Source organism: Chionomys nivalis, chromosome 8 (assembly GCF_950005125.1).
Source record: "Chionomys nivalis chromosome 8, mChiNiv1.1, whole genome shotgun sequence".
Taxonomy (NCBI): domain Eukaryota; kingdom Metazoa; phylum Chordata; class Mammalia; order Rodentia; family Cricetidae; genus Chionomys; species Chionomys nivalis.
Window position 1 is genome coordinate 50687163 of NC_080093.1, and position 19551 is coordinate 50706713.

The window sequence follows — 19551 nt, forward strand, 5'->3', positions numbered from 1 at the left end:
AGCATTCTTCACAGCAGCCAAGACATGGGAACAGCCTAGACGCCTGTCAGTAGAGGGACGTGTTTTAGCAGGACGCACACAGTAGAACATTGTGCAGCCATAAAAAGTAATGAAATCCTGTCATTTGTGACACCATAGACCTGGGGACATTATGCTACATGAAATAAACTAGGCACAAAAAGTATAGAATGTGAAAAACTGACTTTCTGGAAGTTGAGACTTGCAGAGGCTGAGGAAAGCAATGGAGAGATGGCTGGAGAGATGCCATCAGTGGGCACTGAGCTGTACTGAAGGAAAGCAAAGCAAACTTGTGGTGGTCCCATGATGGTGTGGCTACAGCAGTACAACTTAGCATTGAGTATTTATTTCAAAGATCTAGAAAGGACTTTCAGTATTTTTACCTTAAGGAGATGAGAAATGAGGAGGTAGATGTACGTAACTGGATTATGTTACACAGTGGCAGGGTCATAGCTCAGTGGTATAGCACCTGCCTGCTGTAGGTGAGGCTCTGAGTACAGTACTTATTGACACCAAAAGAATTTGCATTGTATGTACATGTATTTATCATTCTTATGTTTTTAATATAGAGTTTTTTATATAAGTTTTTAAATTCTGAAGTCAACATGGAAATTTTTTTTGTTTCTTTTTTAAATATTTATTTATTTATTATGTATACAATATTCTGTCTGTGTGTATGTCTGCAGGCCAGAAGAGGGCACCAGACCTCATTACCGATGGTTGTGAGCCACCATGTGGTTGCTGGGAATTGAACTCAGGACCTTTGGAAGAGCAGGCAATGCTCTTAACCACTGAGCCATCTCTCCAGCCCCTTGTTTTTGCTTTTGAGACGGGGTTTCTCTGTAGCTTTGGAACCTGTCCTGGAACTGGCTCTTGTAGACCAGGCTGGCCTCGAACTCACAGAGATCCTCCTGCCTCTGCCTCCCAAGTGCTGGGATTAAAGGTGTATGCTACCATCGCCTGGCTTAGAAAAATCTTTCCTGGTATGGAAAAATCTTAAAAATTTACCAAAAATTTGCAATAATTAAAAAATAAAGGGTTAGGGACTAGAGAGATGGTTCAGCAGTTAAGACCACTGACTGCTCTTTCAGAGGACCTAGGTTCAATTCCCAGCACCCACATGGCAGCTCACAACTGTCTCTAACTCTAAGATCTGACACCTCACACAGACAGGCAAAATACAAATGCACATAAAATAAAATATAAATAAGTTTAAAAGAATAAACAAACAAATAAATAAATAAAGGGCTAGGTAGCCTTGGTGGTATATGCTTTTACTCCTAGAACTCTCTATGTGGTCAAGGCTAGCCTTGAACTCCGGATTCTCTTGCTTCTACCTCCAAAATGCTGGGATTACAAGTATGCTGCTACATGACCAACTTCCTTTGCCCCTTTCCTTGGTGAATACCGATGTTAAGCATTTTCTCATAAACAAGTTGTTTGTGATTTTGTCCCATCTTTTCTTTCCTTGGGGGGGGGTTTGTTTGTTTGTTTCATGTTTTGGTTTTGAGACAGGGTTTCTTTGTGTAACAGCCCTGGTTGTCCTGGAACTCAATCTGTAGACCAGGCTAGCCTCAAACTCTTCCTCTGCCTCTTGAGCGCTGGGATTAAAGGCGAGCACCACCACTGCCCGCTGTTTTCTGTCCATGTCAGCCTACCGCCTTTACCCCTAAACTAGGGACCAAATCCAGGCCTAAATGCTCTACCACTGAGCTAAACTAAGTTTCAAACCACAGGCTGGCTGGCTGCCGAGTTTCTTCATTGACTGTAAATGATAATTCATACTCAAAGGAAGACGACTAGACTCCATGTGATCAAGCCATCTTAATGAGCATTTTCTAATATCACATTTGTGGGATAGAGGGTAAATAATGAAGGATGGCCTCTGTCTCCAAGACACTTAGAATCTCAAATGGTCAGGGTTTTGAAACAAGTTGTCCCTCACGTATGAGAAAGCAGTGAAGGTGCCACGGTGGAAGGGGCGAGGCTGAGAGAAGCTGTGATGCAGCTGAGAAGGGTAAAAGCGTCACAGAGGGAGGGCCACTTGGCTCAGAGGGCATTAGCACGTGCTCAGCGAGTGCACCAGAGAGAAAACAAACCCCCAACACCTCCTGTTGTTGAGGCTCTGCTTCAGGTCAGGGTCCAGCAAATCCTAATCCCTACCCCCAGTGTTTATAAACCAGGTTGCCTGGGGGAAGCTCACTTGCCTGAAACTGAAAAATAAGAATAGTTCAACCTCAGACATTCATTTGGGAAGATTAAATATGAAAATCCATGTAAACTGTCCTCGGGGTATGTAAAACATGCTACCAAGCAAAGCTTGATTTCCAGGCTGCGGCCAGACTTGGAAAGATCATCAGCTCAGTATGAAGGCATGCCATAGTGATTGAGGGATCAGCATAGAGGCAACAGGCAAACCTGTAATAGACAGTTGGATCTTGACAAGCTGGGAAGGAGCCAAGTGCCCTCAAGTCCCACAACTATTCTTTCTCTATTAAAACGGGGCTCAGACCCTTCTCAGCTTTTCTCTGCCAGCTGTTCTCATCTCAAAAAACCCTTCCCCACAACAGCAAAGGCCAGAGATGGGATGCAGAAATATCAGGCGGAGAAACCACAGCACGAACAAACCAGGTGGGCTGAAAGTGGCAAAAGAATACTGTTGGAATGTCACCTGGCAAGAGCTCAAAAAAAAAGGTCTGAGGCAGCTATCGGAATTTCCTAGGGTAATGGGAACACAGTCATAGAAAGGGCAGCTGGAGGTGGATGATAGTAGTGAGAGGCCCAGTGGCACCACCAGAAGGTGCACAGGATTAAGGGAAGGACAGGCACAAAAGTGGGGGAAGAAGAAGTATTCATTCATTCAGTCTTGACAGAGCCTTTCACAAAACCTGAGGCCTGTTAGGATTAGAGATAAACTGGACAAATAAGAGGCCCTTGTGAAACTGACATTTCATTCACACCAGGATCATTCTGGCTGGAGGAGATAGCTCAGTGACAAGGCACTTAACCAACATGTATGAGGTCACTGGTTCAATTCCCAGTTTCTAGAGGAAAACAAACAAAAAGATCATTCCAGATTAATTCAGATTAATACAGACTGTATCTTTGTCTCAGAACCCCTTCCTAATAATAGGTTTCCTGAACAGAGAACAAAGGCATAGGGGTAAGTCCCATGTCCCATCTAGCCCATACTGAGAAAAGATATAGTCACTATTAAGTCTTGATGTAGGGGGTTTGGGACATTGGGACATGACAGAGGAAGATAACTAAGGCATGCTAACCTCCACGCCACCCTCATCTGCCTCCTGAACACACATGCACACACATAGCCTCCCACCTCCTGAGTCACTACCCTATGATTGGCAGGCATCTGGGCTGTTTGCAGTTTAGATAAAGAGTCAGAAGCCACAGGCCTTATCAGCTCTCCTCCTCCTAAAAGTTTTCCTCCCGAGCAAATTTGAGAGCTCTCTGACCCTACATTGAGCAGTGAGTGTCACTCATAGGCCAGTGGCAGCACTTTCCCTCACTGCTGTCCAGGAGGCCTTGTGCCTTAGAAAGCGGGCCTCTGCCCTCCGGTCACAGCCCAGCGTGGCCCTGACTTGGAGCTAGACTGAGAACAGACCTTCTCCTGACCTCAGCAGCCAGTTCCATGAGGGACCCTGTTGCCTTCCTCTAACAGCTATCACTACATGAAGGCAGACTGGCCCAGAGCTTTGGATCGATAACCCATATCCTCTGTCCAAAGCAGGGTTTTGATATCTCCAACCACAGATGTTCCCACAGACCCTTGAGCCATGATCTCGTCCACCCTCTTACTTGATTCCCATCCCCCATCCCTAAAACCTGTCCCTAGCCTGTCTCCTGTCCTGTTCCTGCTAGAAAGCTATCTGTTCCAGAGGGAGAGTGACAATGCCCCCCACCCCCCACGCCTCAAAGCAGAAACAACCAGGTGAAAATAAGCTGCAAGAAGGTAGTAAGAAGGGCTGGAGAGATGGCTCAGAGGTTAAGAGCATTGACTGCTCTTCCAAAGGTCCTGAGTTCAATTCCCAGCAACCACATGGTGGCTCATAACCATCTGTAATGGGGTCTGGTGCTCTCTTCTGGCCAGCAGGCATATACACAGACAGAATATTGTATACATAATAAATAAATAAATATTTAAAAAAAAGAAAAAAAAGAAGGTAGTAAGAAGCCACTTTTGTGGGTGCCCATGGAAGGACTAAGGGACAATGACAATGGAATTTTCAAAGGCAGGAGACTTGAGAAAGCCAGCCAGAAAAGAGATGAGGTCGATCTAGAAGCAGCAGAGGAGGCTAAAAGCTCCCCCCCACCACCACCAAGACTGAATGTCGCCTCAGGTTGTCCATCTGGGAACAGATGACATGATGGTCCTTCCTCCTACTGGGGCCAGGAGATGGACCCCTCTGCAGGCCACATCACCTGAGGCCTGTGAGCTTGTGAGCATGTACCAGATTTCATTAACAAGTTGTCTTTTAAATGCTACATGCTACAAAGATGGCCTTTGTGGTATTGGCCCTAAGACCACCCAGTGAGGACAGGAAGGGCTCCTTCCTCTAGGAACATAGCCATCACAAAAAACAAAGCATCCAGTTGAGCTTTGACAAGGTTACTTGGGGCAGCATAGTCAACTTCCTACTGCTCTCTTTTGTGTGACCTCCTGAACTAAAGAGTAAGTGCTCAAATCGGGTCCCCACCTGATGCTGGCCCAGTATACAGAGAAACTGTCTGGCCTGTGACAGTGGCTGCTGGGAGTGAGTCACTAGGTGGATGTGGAGCTGGAAGGTCTGGTCACCTGGGGCCTGAGCAACACCCAGGAGCAAGGCCTAGGACCACAAATGGCTGAGGAGACACTTCTACAACAGATCATGGCCACTCTTGAGAATTCCTTTAGATATGTTACACCAACATTCTCACACTGAAAGACCTGGATAAATCCAGACGCCTCCTAGCAGGAAAAAAATAGAGCCAAAAATCTAAGCAGGGAGAGAAGAATCAGAAATCTAGGATTAGCCGGTTCAGTTTCAGGAACTAGCTAAGGATAAAGTTAGATTGTAATCTTGAGTATAATCTTGAGAAACAGGGAATTGCTCCCTTGTGATCATCACTGGTATTTTCAGAATTTTCTGTGACACCCTTCCTACTCCTTTTGGATTACTGGGCTGTGGTTTCTTCCTTTAAAAACCCCTTCTCCCAGTTACTTGGGGTCGAACTCCTCCCCTGAGTGGGTTATGAGTCTCGGCCCCAGTGTACTGGTACCTGTCAAATAAACCTTGTGTGATTGCAGCAAGGACGGTCTCTCGTGAGTTACTGGGGCGGGTCATGTTATCCCGAGACTTGAGTGAGAGTCTCCCCACACTGGGGGGTCTTTCAATACCATGGGCAAAATATAGGATGGGACATTTAACCCCCATTGCACTGAGGGGAAGAGTTGAGAACCTCAAGAGCATAAAACATTAGTTATACCTGCTCTTCAAATCTGAAGGACTTGATTTGCTCAATCTAGCTGGGAAAAGGGCACCAGCTCTAGGGTGAGTCTCCCTGGGTCAGGACTAGGCCTCAGGCAGGAAGGAGATATCCCCTTCCCGGGATGCTCTGAGGATACTAGCAATGTTTAGGCTCAACCTGGGTGATACTATAGTTCTGGTGGCAGATGGACCAAGTTATGCATACGAGGCTGGAAGGGAAAACAGGGGCCCAACACTCATTCCATTGTTTTCAATTTTGATGCATAAAATCTAGCATTCTCCTCTTCCCCCCAAGTAATATGTGGATGGAGGGATGGCTGGGCAGTTGAGGGCACTTAGTGCTTTTATAGAGAACCAAGGTTCCATCCTCCAGGTCATACCAGGTGGCTCAGAACACAATTCCAGGGTATCCAATGCCCTGTGAGCAGGTATTCTGGCCTCTGTGAGCACCTATACTCATGTGGCACCCAAACTCATGCATGCACACATACAAATAAATAAATCCTTTTTTTTTCTCTCCAACTGTGAAGTATCCCAAAACACCAACAGTACTGCAATCATCTGGTACCAAAACAGGACTGGTTCCAAGACTGTTTCAGATACCAAAATGTATTTGCAAAAAATGATGCGTTTTACGCATGTGACTCCCTGGCCACCTTCCATACATGGAAACCATCTCTATGACTCATACCTGACACAAGGCAAATAGTTGTCATACTTAGGAAATAATGACAAAAAAAAAGTCCATGTATGCTCACTACAGACATAGCCGGCAACCAACACAGAACTAACAATATACTACACACCAGCAACAACGTTAACATATTTTCCCAATATTTTTAATCCCTTGAATGCAGAAGTCATGGATACAGAAGTTCAGGTAGTTGGGGGTTTTGTCTGTTTTTTCATCTCTTAAAAAAAAAAAAAACAGAGGGGGTAATGTAGGATGTCCTTCTGTACACTGTGAATATGTGTAGCTTTTATTGGTTGATGAATAAAGTTGCTTTGGTCTATGACAGGGCAGAATACAGCTAAGACAGGAAAGCCAAACTGAATACAGAAAGAAAGAAGGTGGAGTCGACAGAGATGCCAGCAGTCACCAGGGGAATAAGATACCAGAGTACTACCAGTATAAGTCATGGGCCAGGTGGTGATACACAGATTGCAAGTGGTTTGCTCAGATGCTTTGCACTGCCTGGCAAATGCTGGTGATTCTGAGTGAGACATTCCAAGCTCAGCTCCAGGAGTGGGAGCACTGACAAGAGACAGAGTTTGTAGCTGTCCCAAGTCTTCCTGTCCTCACTCTAGGCCCACCTTATAAAAGCTGTTCATTCTACCAGGGCAGCTGAACCCCTTTAAAGACAATGTTCTTTGCCTACCCCATCATGCCCAATCCAGTCAAGAGGCACTGAACTTGTGTGACTTCTGTGTAGAAGACAGGGAAGAATTTCTTTTATACAGAAATTGTAAGGAAGATCCCACTACAGAGCAGAAATGACATTATATGCCACAGAGAAACAGAAAGCAGTGATCACCACACTTAAGTTTGCGATCTGCTAACAGAGGCAAGCCCTACATGTGGCAAGAGTGTCTACTACTTGAGCCCACCACCACAGGGCCATTTGATAAGCTCAGGGCCACAGAGCAATGGCGCTGACAAAGAGGGTCAATAGGCTGAGGCTTCCAGGCCTCTGTTGTCTTCCTATCCCAAGAAGGAGTCCTCTAGACAAGTAGTGAATGTTCTAGGCCAGGGAACAATGCTTCTGGATTGAAACGACCCGGCCATTGTTGACAGAGCCTCTCCATCTCCATCAAGTCTCAATCCTGCCTCCTACACAGAGCTCATGTGATTTCACCATTCCCTTCTCCTAGCACCACAGCCTGAACTTCAGAATTGTCTTAACTGTATGTAGTTCTGGGATGGCTATTTCTTGGTCAATTATCAACTTGACTACATCTGGAATTAACTAGAACCCAATCAGCTGGGCACACCTGAAAGAAATTTTTCTTCTTTTTCTTTTGATTTTTTAAAAACAGGGCTTCTCTGTGTAGCCTTTGGCTGTCCTGGAACTCACTCTGTAGACCAGGCTGGACTTGAACTCACAGAAATCCACCTGACTCTGCCTGCCAATTGCTGGGATTAAAGGTGTGCGCCACCACTAAAGTGGGAAGATCCACCTTTAATCTGGGCCATATCTTCTGGTGGCAGTGTATATAAAGAATGTGGGAGAAGGAAGCTCTCACTCTGCCTGTTTGCCATCCCTCTTTCTAGCAAGTCCGTTCCTTCACAGGCATTAGAGACTACCTCCTCAGGGTTCTGACACATACTGAAGACATCCAGCCTCATGAACTAAAAAACTGGATTCTTGGACTTCCCATTGGTACATAGCCATTGTTGCTAAGTCACTCTTATATATATTCAGTCTATCAGATCTGTTCCTCTAGAGCATCAGTTCTCAACCTGTAGGGCATGACTCCCTGGGCAAACCACTATCTCCAAAAAATTATTTGCATCATGACTCATAACAGCGGCAAAATTACATTTATGAAGTAGCAACTGAAATAATTTTATGGTTGGGAATCACCACAACATGAGAAAAAGTAGAGGCAAGTCATAGCATTAGGAACCACTGTTCTACAGAGCCCTGACTAATACACATTCAATTAACTTGGGAATAAGTTCTTTAACTTGGGAATTTCTTTTTTTTTTTCTTTTGACTATTTGAGACAGGGTTTCTCTGCATAGTCCTGAATGTCTTGGAACTCACTTTGTAGACCAGGCTGGCTTCAAACTTACAGAGATCCACCTGCCACTACTGCCCAGACAACTTGGGAATTTATGTCATCTGCTAAATCTTGATTTCCTGATCTATAGAAGAAGAACAATCAAATAACTTTATAGAGTTGCTTCAGGGACTCCTCAACTAAAGGTGTTTTCTGCAGTATCTGGGAGACTCTGGCACATTCCAGATGCCCAGTACAGTGACCCCTAATAGCCATTGTGATAATCCTCTATTCTACCATGTCTTGGGTCTACACTGTATAAGAGACACAGACCCAGACACAAGCCGCAGGGGTCTAAGAAGAGAGTAACAGTTCTGTGTAGGGTGATGGCTGGAGGGAACAGTGGCTGTAAAATCAGAAAATTTGTTCTGTTTATCAGAACTGTCTTAAGAAAAGTCACCCCACCATCCTGAGCATCATTAGGTAAAAGGTGGCTTTTTATTTGTTCAAGACAGGGTTTCTCTGTTAATGGCCCTTCCTGTCTCTCGAACTCATAGCAATCTGTCTGTCTCTCCCTCCCGAGTGCTGGGATTAAGGGAGTGTGCCACCACCTCCTTGCTTGAAAGGTGACTTTTTCATAGAAGCAGTAAGAACAAAAATAAAGAATGGACTATTTACTTTGAGGCATCATGCTACAAGGTACTAGGCCTTGTGGAGACCCAGTCCTGTCCTCAGTCTAGCTGAGAAAGAAGGAGTCAAAGTAAGGAGGAGGTTAAATAGCACAGGTGAAATCTAAATAGAGAGTAACACAAGCATTGAAAATACAATGCAATACTGAAGAATAGACTCATCAAAAGAAGACTTACACACTGTAAACTACAATGTACCATTTAGAGGAGTTAAGGTTCTGAACCAAAAGTCGGGCAGTGGTGGCACACGCCTTTAATCCCAGCACTTGGGGAAACAGAAGCAGGAGGATCACTGTGAGTTCGAGGTTAGCCTGGTCTACAGAGCGAGTTCCAGGACAGGCTACAAAGCTACAGAGAAACCCTGTCTCAAAAAACAAAACAAAACAAAAAAGCAGAAAGTTCTGAACCAAAGGAAACATGTTCATGTTTACAGAAGACTATGGAGACACACCCCAAACTGATCTACAGACTCAGAGCCATGCCGATCTTCATAGATACTTCTTTGAATGTTTATACAAATGGCCAACAAACGCATACAAGGATGCTCTACATCCCTAGCCACAGAGAGACATAAATCAAACTAATCGAGAGGCCACTTCACAATAATCAGAGTATGATAAAGATATAGACAGTAAGTGGTGGTGAGGATCTGGGAAGATTGGAACTCTTCTACACTGTTGGTGGGGGAATAAAATGGTGCAGTCGCTCAGCAGACTCTGGAAGCTCCTCGATGAAACAGTTATCCTGTGAGCCAGCAATTCCACTCCTAGATATACAAGCTATCAGAAAATATATGTCTACCCAAAACTTGTATACAAGTGGTCATAACAGCATTGTTCATAATAGACAAAACCCTCAATCTGACCATCAGCCTACTAAAGATAAACATCTGGGACAGCACACAATGAATATTTAGGCACTTAAAAATGAAATAGTTAGCACTTGGGAGGCAGAGGCAGGCGGATCTCTGTGAGTTCGAGACCAGCCTGGTCTACAAGAGCTAGTTCCAGGACAGGCTCTAAAACCACAGAGAAACCCTGTCTCAAAAAACCAAAAAAAAAAAAAAAAAAAAAAAAGAGAAAGAAATAGTTACAAAGTAGATGAATTCTGAGAACAACCTATGTGAAAGAAGTCAGATACAAAGAAGCACAAGTAATACAACCATCTAAATGAAGTGTAGACAGGAAGTCCAGGGACACAAAGTACACAGTAGATGTCAGGTGCCAGGAAGGGAAATGAGCAGGGAGTGACTGCTAATTGGCACAGGGTTTCCTTATGGGGTGATAAAAATGTTCTAAAATCAGATAGTGAAGATGGTACACAACCCTGGAAATGTGCTAAAAGCCAATGAATTTTAAACTAGTAAACTACACACTTTTAGAGGAGTGAATTTTGCCAGTCAAGTCTGTAATAACAGCACCAAAAACACAGGGATGGCAAGTTCAAGTCTCAAAATAAAGGGTGGGGAATTCTAACCAGACACAGTGGTTTGCACCTACAGTCCAGGCTGCCTGAGAGCCTGGAACAGGGTGATGATTACTTGAGCTCCTGAATTCAAGATCAGCCTGAACATCATAATGAAGCCTTGTAGCAAAAAAGGGGTGGGAGGGCTATATATGCTCATGCCTGTAATTACACAACTCGGGAGGTTGGGGCAGGAAAACTGCCATAAATCTGAGGTCAGCCTGAGCTTCATAGTGAGTTCCAGGTCAGTTTGATGTACAGCGTGAGACTCTGTATCAAAAAATAGATAGCTAAAGCATATTCTCTGCACAATCTAATTCTAATGCAGTCTCAAAAGACAGGCAGTTGAAGTGCCAGCTGCACAAGCAGGAGGACCTGAGACCAAATCTTGGCCCCTACAGAAAAGGATGAAACAGTGTACATCTGCAGCCTGGCCTGGGAGAGCAGAGACAGGAGCATCCTGGAGGCTTTCTGAGCAGCCAACCTAGCCACATTGGTAAGATCAGGTTCAGAGAGCATGTCTCAAAAAACAAGATGGAGGCCAAGCATGGTGGCACATGCCTTTAATCCCAGCACTTGAGAGGCAGAGTGAGTTTGAGGCCAGCCTGGTCTATAGAACAAGTTCTAGGACAGCCAGGGCTACACGTAGAGAAACCCTGTCTCGAAAAACAAAACAAAATAAAGATAGAGAACAACTGAGGAAAACAACTGATATCAGCCTTTATACCCACTGCATACATCACACACACACACACGGGGTGGAGGGGCAGATACACACACACAGGGTGGCAGGCACACACACACACAGAGTAAATTTTATATGAATTACATATCAATAAAACTTTAAAAAAATAATTTTAGGGCTTTAGTTTTATTTTGTTTGTTTTTTGTTTTGGTTTGGTTTTTCAAGACAGGGTTTCTCTGCAGCTTTGGAGTCTGTCCTGGAACTAGCTCTTGTAGACCAGGTTGGCCTCAAACTCACAGAGATTCACCTGCCTCTGCCTCCCAAGTGCTGGGACTAAAGGCGTGCGCCACCACCGCCTGGCAAGTTTAATTTTAAAGTATGGCACTTACTTAGCATACATGAGGCCCTGGATTGTACCCCCAGCACCATAAAAAAAAATTTACTAAAATTTTAATGAAGATTGGGCACTCACTTAACTTGTGTGAAGTTCTGGGTTCAATCCCCAGCACCCATCACATGTGTACTCATGGTTTAATCTACTGTGATATTGTGAGGAAAACCTAGACTCTCCCAGACATGTAGTTGTAGTTACAAAAGAGAAATATTTTAATAACCTCTCAATGACGGAGGTCACTCCCTCCCTTGACATTGCATCCAAACTCAACAGACAAGTAGTCCACTGTGACGGGTCTCAAACCTCATCAACTTGTCCTGCTCTGTGACTTTAAAATTCACTGGCCTGTCTCAATTTGTAAATGGGTCCTTTTGCTCAGCATGATTTTGTAATCTTATGTGCTGGTCATCCGGAAAATACTGGCTCTCTGAATTAGGCTGCTCTTCTGGGCAGGGACACAGTACAGACTGAAATGAATTAACAGAATACCACATGTATAATATCACTACCAAGGTCAGCATCATCAGAAAAACCTGCAAGTTCACCACAGGCTACCCATATGGCTAGCTGATTCCTTTTAAGAAAAAGACTCATCAATGTTCACTTTTGGAATAAAATAAAAAGTTTAGAAAGCACTCAAATCTGTGTAACTACAGTCATGACCACAATTTACATCAACGCATTCTAAAAACCCATCACGTTCAATGTGCAACTTATAGGTCGGGATGAGCGCTTTTCCCACACAGCCCCCATGGCTGGCAAACAGAATGCTTAGTTCCTATTTTATTGCACAGAAAGTAAGAATATGTGCCCAAGCACAGCACGTTAGTGCTGATTAAATGAACCTGCTTCACTAAGGCTAGTGTTAAATGGTGTGGAGGGCAAGGGTCTGGGGAGGCAGAGTGGTCTGTGTGTGGCCTGACCCCTGCAGAAGTGTCAGTAGTTTTGCCTCCCCTAATTTTACATCACTGGCAAAAAGAATTTGTCACTATTGTTAGGAAATTGTTCTACCCTGAAGACTCCCTTCAACTGGGCTTGAAGACCTGCAGGGTCTGGGAAGCCCTCTAAGATCCACTGGTAAGGGCAGCACTCCCTACATCCTGGGGTAGTAAATAAAGCAAACAGCCAGTTCTGTTGTGTGTCTTCTGAAGAGCAGTGAGCAGATGTGACTCTCAGGGCCAGGTGGGAGCTGACCTGTACCTGCAGGACGGGTGTTCAAGCACAAAGCTGGCTGAACAGGCTGCTTCCTGATTGCCAAATCCAATAGCTTAATCCCTACTCATCCGGCCTTGAGCAACCTTTCTCTTCTTTTGACCTCCAGTCAAAACAGATGCCTCCAACTAGAGGACCAACGTGACAGTGCATGGCTAGGGACAAAGGGTAGGAGGACAGGAAGGGAGGGGAGCACAGCCCACATCTCCTGCCTTTGCCCCCAGCTTGGTCCATCCACCAGGCCTCACCATGCCCTTCCTGCAAATACTTCTCTCACCTAGACCCAAGTTCAGCAATAATAGCTCCAGGTTCTTGATAAGGAAGATGCTTTCTCTTGGCCCTATAATGGGCTCTTACCCAGCAGACACCAACATAAGACCCCTAGTTGGTTCAAACCCCTGGGAATGGATTTCTTACTTGAGATTGAGATTGTAACACCAGCAGCCGCAGCCACAGCAAAGCCACTTGGCCGGAGCTGAAGGAGGAAAACAAAGTGCTATTCAGGCCACAGGGACAAACAATAGGCCCTTTACTCTGGGAAAGGTTTTTTTCTGGTCCAGGCCCAGAGCTGCCAAGCAGAACCAGAAGACACAATAGGCAGCCCCTGTGCAGGGTACCCCTAGATGTCTGGGGCTCCAAGCAAACATGGTTTTTTATTCATATACATGAAGAACTCAATATTACTATATCAATACCATTCTGACAGTCCACAGGGTCCATATAGAAAATGTCACAACTGTCCCTGATACTGGGCTTAGGCATAGGCCAGAATAATCACATGGTACAGCTGGCTATCCCTGCACAGGTGGATGACTCAGAGCTTCTCAAAGGGTCAATGTGCCAAAAGGGCACATAATGGGAACTGTGACCATTTGAAGGAAGAAACTCCAAAGTGTGCTCTGAGGTGCAGCCTTGGCCAATGGTGGTACTTCTAAAACTAGCGTCCACAACAATGGGTTTGAAGGGTTATGAAAGTTGTCCTCAAGAATGTGTTAAGGATTCAAAGCCCAAGTACTTCCTGTTCAGACATGGGAGATATCCAGCCAACTGGGAAACACCAGATCTCAGTGAGTGCCTAGGCCTTCACTGCTCAGTCTACCGAGGGTATTTTGTTTGGAGTATGGTATGTTACTGGGCCAACCCCTCACTGAGACCCACAGGTGAGGTGCCAGGAAGAAAGCGCATAGGAAGACTTCACTGAGAGGCCAGGATCAGGTGACATGAATTGGGAACAAACTCAGATAACTCCCAGGCAGGTAACCACAGCTGAAGTGCTGAATTCAACTCTAAATAAGCTCCGCCTCCTAGAAACAATTCTGCTACCCACAGGGACACCACCCAGAGCTGGTTAAAGGAAACACCCTGCAAGTCCCTAGGCTGGGCCAATGAAAAGAGGCTCACCCAGTAAGTCATCAGGCAGCACCAGCAATGGGCCTCGCAGGGCAACAGGAGGGGCTGCTCAGCCTCCTCTTCTACCCTCCACTCTTGAGTTTGAGATGTGACTAAGGTTCAGGTGTCCTGCCAAGTTGCGGGTCTGAAGCTGCCAGCTGCAGGAGGCAGATAGCTACAGGGAAGGGAGGCTCCCCGAGAGGCCCCCATGGTCTTGGGGTGTGCTCGTGGGCCACTGTGTGACTCCCCACAGTATGATCACAGCAGTGACTACACAGTCTGGCCTTTCTCTGGCTTCTCTGATGACCGGAGATGCCAAGGCCTTCTTTTCCCTACAGTGTTCCCAGCAGGGGTCTGAAACTTATTCCTTCAGCTACACAGCAGCGCCCAAAGCAGGGCTACAGCACAGCACTCCATGCCAGACAGCTACACAGAGACCAGGGTATGGAGTGATTCAGCCCCATCCCACAAAGGGCTATGCTGGTGGCCTCCCCTCAGGGGAACTCTGGGGAAACAGGCCAGCGACCTCAGAGGGCAGGATGCCAGGCTCCAAAGTTCCCACTACACATCTCAGAGTCTCGTGCTAAAGAAGCAGAGAGGGTAACCAGGCAGCAGCCCCAGCTCTGACAAGTATGCACTGGTGGGTGATGCCTGGTTCCAGCCCAAGGCCCCACTTGGGTCTGTCTCTTCTCTTCTCAGTCCTAGTGTCAGTAACTGCTCGCATTTTCCTGCACTGTAAGCTAAGTACTCTCCACCCTGTCTCTATCCCCCCCTCAAAGCTCTCCCCAGCCTTCCCCTGTCGTGCACTTCTGCCCCTCATCCCAGTAAACAAGCCCACCAACCTACATTTCTTTAGCCACCGGGTCTGCTGGAACACACACTATTGCTGGCAGGACTTGGCAAAAAGAAATGACCTTTGTGCAGGGGCAGGTTCTCTTTGCTGGCTCTTCTGTCAATTCCAACTGGGTAAATAGTTATGGAAATAAACCTAAAGGGAGAATAAGACAGTACTGCAGTAAGTGCTTGATGGATCTGGCCCTTTGTGATTTCCAGTAAACCATTTTAAAATATGAAATTCCCAGTCCCCTCAGGAACGTATACTTCGAAGAATCTCTGCAAATTAAATTGGCATAGGTTTCCAGAAACAGCCTTCTCCTTTTCCTGCCTAAGATAAAGGAACTTGAGGGTATAGGAAGTAGTAGGCTAAGAAAAGAGGTTAAGAGTGGAATTCTAGAACAGACTGGGCCAGGCCAGGGAACCCTAATTCTGGTTTACAGTGAGTGAGAGCTGCTGTCCACTGTCACTGAGCTTTGCCTCAGACTTGAGCTCAGGATATCAACACTTAAATCAACACATATCCACTGGCCTGGTTGCTGCAGGAGGGAAAGGCCTGCAAACCTGCTGGCACTCTCAACACTAAAGGAGAGGTTTGTTTGAACTATACTTAGGTGACCTGGCTTGAGAGGCACCTCTATCTGGCCTCAGGGTTCCTGGCAGCACCACTCCCTGCCCAGGGCAGGCTGCACAGAAGGTCCTTCAAGGGCTGCCTACTGCACAAGATGGCTAAGAGGACATGCACTAGGAAAGGGAGCAACATGGAAATGCTCAGCTCTCCTTTGGTCAACAGTCGTCTTATCCAAGATGGAGCAGCCACAATCAATTGTAAAATCTCTAGTCAAGCATCCTCTCACAGAAGCCTGTATACTCTACGGTGTGACGCAAACACTGCGTGGGATTTTCCTTTAGCCTCCCAACAATGCTTCGTGAAAGAAAACTGCATCGGTGAGATGTTCACACTCCCATGTAGCCCCTGTACAGGGAGGGGAACACACCTCCATGGCGTCCCTCTGAACCAGCTCCACATTCACATCTAATCATCTCTCTTGGGAACACTGTGTGGAGGTCAGACAGGAAGGGAAATGAGAAGCAAAAGAATAAAGAACAAATTTTCCAGCTGGTGAGATACTCAGTCAGGAAAGACTCTTGCTGCCAAGGCCAAGATCAAATCTAACAAATTGCTCTCTTACTACACACACACACACACACACACACACACACACACACATTTAAAGAAAAGATTTCCCTCTTTGGCCATGTTGAGGCGGTCACCTCTACAAGTACTTCTCAAGTGGACTTCAACAACTCGAGAACATCTGCCTGGAGGAAGAGCGCTTCTGCTCCTTGACTGGGGCAGCTCTGAGAAACATGCAGCTGAAGCCCAGTGAGGCTCCACACCTGGCACCACCAGCCCAGGTAGACTGACTCATGCTCTGATCAGCCTCAAAAGGAACAGTGAAAGGGGGAAATGTGTTTGTCCATTCTCCCTTCAGAGTCCTCTGTTTGGCCAGGTGGGGTCTCGTATCAATGCTCACACTCTCTGAGATGTCTAGAGTGGGTCGGCGCAGTGACAACAGTGGAATGGGTCCCAGGCCAGAAGTGAACGAACCAATTCTGAGGACCTATGCTAAGAGGAGCAAGGAGGTAACAAGGCAGGGAATGAAAGCAAGAGGTTTGCCTGATCCAAGAGCTCTTCTGTGTGACGGCAGAACTCTCATCTAAGTCGTAACTCTTTGGAATAGAATTACTCTATTACCTCACGTTGAATACCTGGGTTTATAAAAATTGGGCATTAGTGACAAGTGATACCAGCTTAGTAATAACAGTTTGGAGTCTTGAAGATTTAAGCTACAACGCCTGCACAAAAAAAATGCTTGTTGAGTGAATATATGAACGAATGGTCTCAGAACAAGGCTGATTGTATGTCAAGTAATCAAACTGGCAGAGACAGGCCAAAAGTGCATGTGTAAGGGTGACTAGAACACACCATGCTCTTGCTGGGGTAGAGGAAGAACAGAATGAGGTGGGAGTGGAATGAGAGAGAGCATGAGCAATGATGACTCCAAAGATACCCAGAGAAATCCTACTTCTAATAAGCTGGGTGTGTATCAGAAGGGTCTGTCTTCTTTCTCCTGGCATAGGCTCCTGCCTAAGAGCTGGGAAGAAAGGAAAACTGTAAACATAGACTCAGTTCTGGAAGATGGGACAAGCACAGGGGGACAGGATAATGGGATAGAATAGCAATCACTGGAAGGCCTGCCCTTGGGAAGGGACAGCACACCAGATCTAAGCAGGGGCTTGCCTCAATCCTGATTCTTCAAGCTGTTCCTCTCTCTTCATACGCTCTCCTGCAAGTAGTCCTGCCCTTTGACCCCTTCCTTCTACTCAATATTAAGAGTCTCTCCTCTTCAGGATTCTCTCAACAGAGCTGGGCTTCAGTCCAAACTTAATTTGTTCAGTGTGCAGAAACACCAGTGTGCAGTGCAGGAAGCATGGCTAAGGAGGAGATGCTGCCCTTGACTGGGCAGCCAGCAGACTGTACCCATCTTTCCTGTGCATGTGAAGAAAACAGCACTTTCACTGAACAGTGAAGCGTGTGCAAACAGCCTTAGGAGAAACTCGGCCACCAGATAAATTAAAACAACAACAAAAAAAAACCTCTTTAGTATTTTTTCAAACCCTCGACTGTCTTTATCTGTGTTGTAGTCCTTAAGAAGAGCTGGGTGTGCAGCATATGCCTACAATCCCAGCACTCAGGAGGTGATCTGCTATGCAGCAAATGGGAAGCCATTCTGGGCTACAGAGACCCTGTCCCACAAACAGAAAGCTGCACTCAAGAGAAGAAATGGAATCAACAACAACAAAGAGTAAGGATAACAGGCTAAACGGATGAAAAGCAAGGCACCTCAGCAAAACCTGCTCCTAGACTTCAGGCACCATGTGTAGGGAGGCGAAGAAGAAAGGGGCTTACAGGCTTTGCAAAGCACACAAGCACAGAAACAACAGAGAAACAGTTATCATTCAGATACTGGCACAAGCTCAGGCCTTCGGGGTGGGAATGCCTTATTCAATCGCCATTGTGGGCAGGATGGCAGAGGGATGGCTTGGGTGCTGGCACAATGTCAGAGATTCTAGGTCTGAACTCTGCCACGTCCTGGACAAGAAGGTTTTCCTTTGAAGGGTCCATTTCCTCAAGGTGAGACTTCTAATATAGTTGTAAGGAAGCAGAGGGTTGGGCTGTAGCTCAGGGGTAGTCTTCTTGCCTAGCATGTGAAAAGGTCCTGGATTTGAAATAGAAATGATATATAAAGAAATACCAGGAAAGCCAGGTATGGCAGAGCACTCCTGAAATTCTAACACTGGGAGGCCAAGCCAGGGGGACCACTGAAAGTTTGTACCCAATTTGGGCTGCAGAATGAGTTGAGGGCCAACCTAGAATACACAGTCTCTGTCTTTAATTGATTAATTAAAAGTTGGGATGTACAGTCAATGGAGTGCTTGCCTTGCATAAAGCCTTAAATTCAACCCCAACAAGCACCACAGAAACCAGTGGTGAAGGTGCACCTGTAATCCCAGCTCTTAGGCAGAAAGGATCAGAAGTTCAAGATCATCCTTGGCCATATAGGAAGTTCGATGCCAACCGGTGCTACATAAAACCTTTCCAAAAGGCGGCAGGGATGAAGAGAGAAAAGAAATGAAAGGAGAGGAAGGAGGACCCCCGGATAGCAGAATGAATTTAGTCACTGCTATCACTTATAGCTGTCATGATTATTGTATTTTATCATTGCACATTACTATACACAAGGATGCCCAGAGCTATAGGACAAGCTGGAGGGGCAACATCAATGGTGTTTTAAAAGAATGCCCCCCCCCAAAAAAAAGAATGGGCCCCATAGGCTTATATATTTGGATGCTTGGTCACTAAGGAGTGACACCATTTCAAGGATTAGGAGATGTGGCCTTGTTGTCACTCAGGTGAGCTTTGAGGTTTCAAAAAGCCCATACCATGGGCACCAAAGCCACAGAGAAACCCTGTCTTGAAAAACCAAAAAAAAAAAAAAAAAAAGCCCATACCAGGCTCAGAGTGTCTCTCTGAGTCTCTCTGATTGCAGATTTGCAGATCAGGATGTAGCTCTCAGTTACTCCAGTGCCATGAGTGCTACCATGCTCCCACCATGATGATAATGGACTAGCCCTCTGAAGCTGTAAGCAAGCCCCTAATTAAATGCTATCTTGTATAAGTATTGCCTTGGTCATGATGTCTTTTTACAGCAAGAGAACAGTGTCTAAGATGTTGGTACCAGAAACTGGGGTTGTGATGGCTAAGAAAAACTTCATTTTGTGCTATGCACTCAGTCTACATTCCTCAAAGATAAGTTCCCAGCAATGCTGACTCCTTGCCTCCCTCCCTCAAATTCTAAAACTGCTATGAGTTAATTAACCAATTGCTCTGGCTTTTGTAAACCCACTCATCACTGTGTACCAGGGAATGAGACAGCTCCCTTATTGTTGTATACAGAGGGAGAGGGACAGTTCCTCATAGCTGAGAGGCATAAAGCAGTTGTTCACTTAGCTACACATTCCACACAAATGAGATCATTGTAGCACCCACCTTTAAAAACCTTTCCTCTAGTGTCTTCTGCATGACACACC

General features: G+C 45.8%; 1 protein-coding gene across 6 annotated transcripts in view; it reads right to left on the reverse strand.

Annotated features, from left to right (window-relative positions):
- Pc (pyruvate carboxylase) overlaps positions 1-19551 on the reverse strand; it is a 96639-nt gene that overhangs the window by 48355 nt on the left and 28733 nt on the right. For 2 of the 6 annotated variants that reach the window (XM_057777622.1, XM_057777620.1), the window contains one exon: positions 14908-15049. The exons of 2 other annotated variants lie outside the window; for them this stretch is intronic. The gene's annotated coding sequence lies outside the window, so the exon portion shown is untranslated. Of the gene's footprint in view, positions 1-13089; positions 13148-14903; positions 15050-19551 lie in introns of all 6 variants that reach the window. 2 more of the 6 variants (XM_057777621.1, XM_057777627.1) reach the window with 2 other exon arrangements.